The sequence below is a fragment of the Cryptomeria japonica genome, unplaced genomic scaffold (assembly GCF_030272615.1).
Source record: "Cryptomeria japonica unplaced genomic scaffold, Sugi_1.0 HiC_scaffold_332, whole genome shotgun sequence".
NCBI classification, from domain to species: domain Eukaryota; kingdom Viridiplantae; phylum Streptophyta; class Pinopsida; order Cupressales; family Cupressaceae; genus Cryptomeria; species Cryptomeria japonica.
In genome coordinates, this window is record NW_026729154.1 from 101,594 (window position 1) to 109,263 (window position 7,670).

Here is a 7,670-nt window from a genome sequence, read left to right on the forward strand (position 1 = left end):
AGGAATAATTTAGAAAAGAAAGAATCCACCACTGAATCTCAATCTGCAAGACTGGACTGCTTCTGATACCTCAATACCAATGCACTCTCACCCATTTCCAACTATCAGATCTTTCCTTTTCAATCTCGCATATCTTCAATAATAATACCATATTTTTTTATATAAATTCATTCAAATCTTCCTCATATATATATATATATATATATATATATATATTATCTCCAAGAAACATAATCTTCTTAGTTGGCCAAGAGTGAGATCTAAAATAGGTCAACGCTAAACATTCTTATGGTGGGAAGGAATGAGAATTAGATGATACCACAATGAACAATAATGATCATATCAACATGTTACATCCATTACAAATTCCAGAACCAAATCATGGCTCATACGCTACACCAAACCTCGAATTCTGGACTTAATCTATCTCCAAAAATCATTGCCCAGTAAAAAAAAAGAATGGAATCAAGATACACATGAATACAATGAATCAACACCATATCCAATAGATAAAACTATCCAGATTGCCATCAACTCAATTAACCCATGCTAAAACACAACTTTTATAGCACCAAACGTTCCAAGAACACATCAACTGGATCACCAACACCAAGGACATCAATGACAACCATTATGTTGACTTTGAAATGACAACCAGTGATAATCATCATCATCACATTTGCAACGAATATCAAGTTTCATATTGTCCTCAATGTTAGGGGGAAGAGGGTCAATCCCATTCCAATAAAATCCTTGTCTTTGGAATGCACCAATATTTTCAAAAGCATCCGCAAGAGAATTACCTTCCCTAAAAATATCATAAATATACAAACTATCAAAATCCTTGATAATGTTTAACACAACCTTCACCAAATATTTAATGGAACAACTTGAAGTATGTAATAAGTTTAAACAATTAATTATGTTGAGTGAATCATCCTTAATCTAAACCTTCCAAGAACCAAGATCAAGAGCTAACTTGAAGGAATTAAAAATAGATGAGGCTTCAGCCAGGTGGTTGGACTTGATTCCCAAAGGGAGTGCCATTTGCAAAAGGAGCCTGCCATAATCATCACTCAGCACACCCCACAACTAGTTGGCCCAGGATTCCCCTTAGCTGCCCCGTCAAAATTAACCTTCACCGAATCAAAAAATGGAGTAGACCATTTAACATTAGTTCTAGAGGTTTTAACATTTCCCAAAGTTCTAGAAATATCAAAATTTGAACCCCAATTAATAGGAGACTACTGATCTGAAGCATTAATATATATAGGAGGCAAGCCAAGATTAACATCCTTAAGTACAATCTAGAAATTATCCTTTACAACTGTACGAATCCTCTAAAACACCACCTTAAAAGGGAGAAGTACATCCCTAAAGACACAGTTGTTTCTCTTGTTTTCAGATCTACATAGACACATGAGGCATAATCAAAGACCAAAGTAAATTCAAAGATAGATTAAGAGAAGGAGGGGACCAGTGAGACCACATCTCCCCGACAGAGGAAAGGAAGACCCAATTAAAATTCTAGGTGGCCAAGATAAGAGACCAAAATTATCTGGTAAAACAACACTCCATAAAATGATAATTGACACTCTCTATTTATGCAAATAACAAAGAAGGCATTTATTAACAGGAAAAATACCATGCTTACAAAGGTTATCCAAAGTAAGAATCTTAGTTTGAATCAAGAACCAGAAAAAGATGTTAATCTTAAGAATCAACTTACAATTCCAGATTGAAAATCCCATAGAGAAAAGGTCAACTTAGGATGATAGGGAAGGGAAAAGGCTAAGGTGGAAAAAAAAAATCCAAAGGGTGGAGGCCCCCAAATAATATGATCTAGAAAAGAAGCCATGAAAGGAATATGCTAGAAGCTCAAAAAATTGGAGCTCACCTAGACCTCGATCAATCACTAAGGTTCCTTCGACTATCATTAGTAAAGTAATGCACCATCTTATCACCAAATTGGGCCAAGAAAGCCTCCCTAATTGGTCTAAAGGAAGGGACCTCGAAAATAGGGGAATCTCCAATCCACCAATCATATAAAAATTCAATGCTCCATCCATTCCCTAGAATCCATCTAATACCCTCAGAGAGAATACATATGGCCTTGATCAAATTATTCCAAAGCACCATCTTAGTAGGGTGAGAAAGAGCCTCCAAGAGTTGCCCCAAACCAGGCATGGCCTGGGCATATTTACAGCTATAATCTTACACCAATCCAAATCTCCAAAGAAAAGTCTTTGTAATTACTTAGCTGACAAAGCAACATTGAAATCCTCAAGCTTTTTGATACTCAAACCACTAGATTTATAAGGCAAGCAAACTTGGTCCAAGAAGCCAAATGAATACATTTACTATCTTCTGTGACAAACAAGAGAAAGCATTTCTAAATATTTTCAATTCTTTCATAAAAAATTGAGGGAGTTTTAAAAAGGTTCATAGCATACACCAAAATATTCTAAATCAAATCCTTGATCATTTGAACTTTACTCGCTTGACTAAGATGCATAACTTTCCATCTAACAAGTTTTGAATTGAATCTATCAATCAACCCATTCCAAAATAAATTATGAATCACATTACTATGAAGCGGGAGACCAAGATAAGTTGTAGGAAGATCCTCAATTTTACAACCCAAAATATCAACAATTCTTCTCTGTCTAAGAATAGGAGTGTTAAATAAGAATAAAGAGCTCTTCTCAAAACTAACTTTTTGACTCGAGTTAGATTCATACCTAACAATATAGGCTTCAAAGATCTTACTTCTCTAATTCAAGAGTATCTCAAAATCAAAGTATTATCAACAAATTATTAATGTGGAGGGCATATGAAATAAACTTTGAAATAAGCGAAGGTGGGAGAAGTGATTGTGGGGGCGGTAGGGCATGTGTAGGGGAGGACGAGGACACTAACTCTTATGACGATGAAGGCAGCAAGGAGTGGTTGGTCGCAGGGCTTGCTATGCCAAATGGGTCGTTGTTTTGGGTGGTTCATTTTGTTTTTGGCTAGGCAGGTGTTATGATGGGCATGGACTGGTTTCTCCTTAACATAGCGGGTCTCCGTGTTTTTTCACCTTCTTTGTGCCCTATGGCGGTAGTTGCAATTCTTTCCTATGGATCTGGAGTGGTGGTGGCCTTTGGGTGGTGTTGGGAGGATGTTGTGGGAGTTGTAGATTCTCTCATGTCTTTTTTTTTGCTCCCAGGTTTGCTACTCTATCGTGCGTGATGGTAAGTGTGGGCTTGGTCTGTGATGAACCAGGATGGGAAGTTGTTATTATTTTTTTGAACAGCGCTAGTAGTTGTTTCTATTCTCCCTCCCTGTTCTTTTTCTCCCTTTCTTTCCTTGGATCTCATTGAGAACCCTCACCGGTAGTTGGGTGTTCGATCCAGGAAATTGCTAGAGCTTGGCTTTGTGCAGTCATTTTGGTGGGAGTTTTTTTTCTTTTGGGTGTGACCAGACCCTTGTTTATTTCCTTGTCTCATCCTGGTTGTGAGTCTCTTCTACTCTTCCCTCTTTTCTTGGTTCTCCGTTGGCTTTGGGTTGCCCTACTATTGAGGTGGAGGGGTTGCTTGTGTGTTGGGTTGTGCAAGGATTGCTTAAGCAGTGGGTCTTCTCTCCTCAGTGTCCTATTGAGGTGCCTCTTTCTCCTTTTGAGGTGGAGACAAGGTATCAGGGAGTGGTTCAGCTTCTGCGAACTGCGAATGGACTTTGTGTATGGTTGGCTTGATTTCCACTCTTGCCTATAGAGGTGGCTCTTTCTCCTATTGAGGTGGAGAGAAGGGGTGAGGGAGCTTTTTGAATCCTATTGATGCTCGTGTTGCTAGTTGTGGGTGCCTGTCAATCCTTCCATGGTGACCGTCACAGTTGGGTTTGGGTTTCCTTTATTAACCCAGCTTCATAAGTTGCTTTGTGGGTTGAGGGAGCCTATAAAAACCCTCTTGTTCTTTCCTTTAAAATGTTTAGGGTGCTTTTAAAAACCCCGTTTCCCAGATTGTTGTTTTCAGGTTGTTTTATTGTGATCTGGTTCCTGTCTGGTTGTTGGATCCGTGTAAAACCCATTTTTAAGGTTGAGGGAGCCTGGAAAAAACGTATTGTTTTTCTTTCACTCAGGGGTTGGCTGGATGCTAGTAGTACGCTATCAAGTTGTGGGATCCTCTTAAAACCCATTCTCAAGCTTGTGGGAGCTACCGATTCTCTCATGTCTATTTTTTTGCTCCAAGGTTTACTGCTCTATCGTGTGTGATGGTAAGGGTGGGCTTGGTCTGTGATGAGCCAAGATGGGAGGTTGTTATTATTGTTTTTGATAGCGCTGGTGGTTGTTTCTATTCTCCCTCCCTATTCTTTCTCTCACTTTCTTTCCTTGGATCACATTGAGAACCCTCACCCGTAGTTGGGTGTTCGATCCAAGGACTTGCGAGAGCTTGGCTTTGTGCAATCATTTTGGTGGGAGTTTTCTTTTCTTTTCGGTGTGAGTAGACCCTTGTTTATTTCCTTGTCTCATCCTTGTTGTGAGTCTCTTCTGCTCTCTCCTATTTTCCCGGTTCTCTGTTGTCTTTGGGTTGCCCTCCTACTGAGGTGGAGGGGCTTCTTGTATGTTGGGTGCTACAAGGATTGCTTAGGCAGTGGGTCTACTCTCCTCGATGTCTGATTGAGGTAGCTCTCTCTCCTTTTGAGGTGGAGACAAGGTATGAGGGAGTGCTTCAACTTCTGCGGGCTGCAAATGGACTTTGTGGATGGTTGGCTTTCTTTCCACTCTTGCCTATAGAGGTGGCTCTTTCTCCTATTGAGGTGGAGAGAAGGGGTGAGGGAGCTTTTTGAATCCTAATGATGCTCGTGTTGCTGGTTGTGGGTGTCTGCCAATCCTTCCATGGTGACCGTCATAGTTGGGTTTGGGTTTCCTTTCTTAACCCATCTTCACAAGTTGCTTTACGGGTTGAGGGAGCCTGTAAAAACCCTCTTGGTCTTTCCTTTAAAAGCTTTAGAGTGCCTTTTAAAAACCCTATTTCCCATTTTTTTTTTCTGGTTGTTTTACTATGATCTGGGTCTTGTCTGGTTGTGGGATCTGTGTAAAACCCATTTTTAAGGTTGAGGGAGCCTAGGAAAAACCTATTGTTTTTCATTCGGTCAAGGGCTGGATGGATGCTAGTAGTACCGTGTCTGGTTCTTGGAGCCTCTTAAAACCCATCCTCAAGGTTGAGGGAGCCTATAAAAACCCTTGGTATTTTTCTTTTTTAATGGATAGGCTGGATGCTGGTAGTTTTCAATGGCCCAATTTGGCCAGTTTGTGTTTTCGATTAGGCTTAGGTTTTGCTGTTAGTGATCTGGAGACTCTGCTATAGGTTAAGGGAGCCTGGTAAAACCCAAATGTGTGGGTTGGGGTGCTAGTTAAACCCTCATTTTCGATTTCTCAGATCTATAAGGTGGTTTAGATCTGTTGATTTGGCCGGCCTTGTTTGCATTGTCGCTCTTTTGTGTTTGGCTCATGATTGTTTCATTTTGGGTGCCCTGTGTCTTGTAGCCTCTTGTGCCACAAGAGAAGTAATGTACAAACCTTCTCAGATGTTTTTTGGCTTTTCTGTTGTTGAGCTTTGTTGTATCTGTCTACAGCATCCCTTTGTTGGTGTGAACAAACCAGATTAGAAGAGGAGGGGGATAAACCTCTAAGCAAACCAACAACTACAACTTTAAAAATGAAACAGCTCAAGGCTTCAACCATAATAATAAAGAGAAAAGAGGAAATTAGATCCCCCTATTCGATACCCTTATAACTATTGAATAAACTAGAGGGGGAGTAATTAATCACCACCTAAAAGGTAGGAAGCGAAACAAATTGCCAAGAAATCTCCAAAAAAATATCTCTAAAACCAAAATCTTTAAGAACTTTAATAAGAAAACCCCAACTCACACGGTCATAAGCCTTCATAAGATCAAGCTTGAGGAGAATCCCTACTCTCGTTTTGCATCTCAATGAGTGACTGTTCTCGTAAAAAATTGCAATAGAATCAATAATTTTCCTCCTATGAAAAAAAAACATTTTTCTTAGGAGAAATAATCATTGAGAGGACCAGCTACAATCTTAAAGCCATAATTTTGAAAAATATTTTATAAATAGAGTTGTAGAGACTAGTCTATCTGAAAGTATCAAAATAATTAGCCCCCATGAAACTAGGGACAAGAACAATTAAATCGGCATTGAGTTCCTTGAGAATCCTTCTACAACCAAAAAATTCCTTAGCTGGATCATAAATATCTTTTTCCACAATCTCCCAGAAACATTGGAAGTAGAAAAAAGGAAAAGCATCTGGACCCAAGCCTTGTTATATTCAAAAGAGAACACCATATTTTTAATTTTATCATCAAAGGGGATGGAATTGAGAATTCTATTAGTATCATCTTTAATAACATTAGGTATAACATCCAAAAAAATTCTCCACATCACCACTCAGAGGCAATCCTTCCTCAAAGAGGCGATTGGAGAAAAAACTAGCAACTGCCACATTAATGTGCTTTTCCAAATCCAATAGCGCACAGTTCTCATTGGTGGACGAGATCCAATTAGAAGCCTTATTTTTAAGAGTGGAAAGATGAAAAAATATACTATTCTTATCCTCGCATCGCAACTATAGAGATCTCTCTATATTTGTTAGCATAATTCTTCCTCCTTTGAAATGAGGTTATGGAGACAAGCCAGCAAGGAATTTTTCTAGTCTAGGATACTGCAACTTTAACCATCTTTTTTGAATGGAATCTTACACAACCTTGAGATCCCTTTAAATGATTTTCTTCTCAGAAAAGATATGAACAAAACAAGTATCATTCAAAATAATAACCTTAGCTTTGACCAATCTCATTTTTTTAGAAACTCAAAACATAGTCGTATTGTTAGTCCTGACATTCCATCATTTTCTAATTCTATAGAACAGGTTAGGTTGCTTGAGCCACATTTTCTCAAAGTGAAAGGAAAAAAGAATTTCCTTCCAAGACAATCAAGCAAGAGAGATGGGGAAGTGATCAAATCCAATACGAAAGATCAACTAAAGGGACCACGAGTACAAAACAAAACAGTAATGGGTAATTAGGGCTCTATCCAATATCACTATAGTGTCAAAAAAAAAAATTAATTAATAATCAACACAAAATTTTAAATGAAAATTACAAACATTATTGACTAGGAGAAAAATAGTTACAGATGTAGAAATGAATCTCTATTTTTTTCCTTTTTTCACTTTGTCTTTGTTAACAAGTCGTGTCTCTTACATGCTTTGTTCTAAATCACTACTGCATCTATCTTCTCAATCCATTTACCACACAACCCTAGCAGGCTCATCTATTTCTGGTTTTCCTTGTCCATGCTTCATATCCTTTTCCATGATCTCTACCCTGTCTGTATTCATGCACTGGGCATCAATTTCTTATCATCTGTTCTTTATTTCCTCCACACGCTTTTCTGGCTATCCCTTTGTTTTTGAATCTCATAGGTTTGATGTCTTCTACTCTACACACTCTCCTTCCCTTTGTAATTAAAAATATGTTGATCTTCCCACACAATGTTATTATTTTTCCTTACTCATAAATCCCTTTTCACCTTTCAGTTTTTCTCAATCATTTTGGCGCACCCTCTCTTCTTTTTCGGATTTCTATTTTGTTTTATTTTACATAATAAT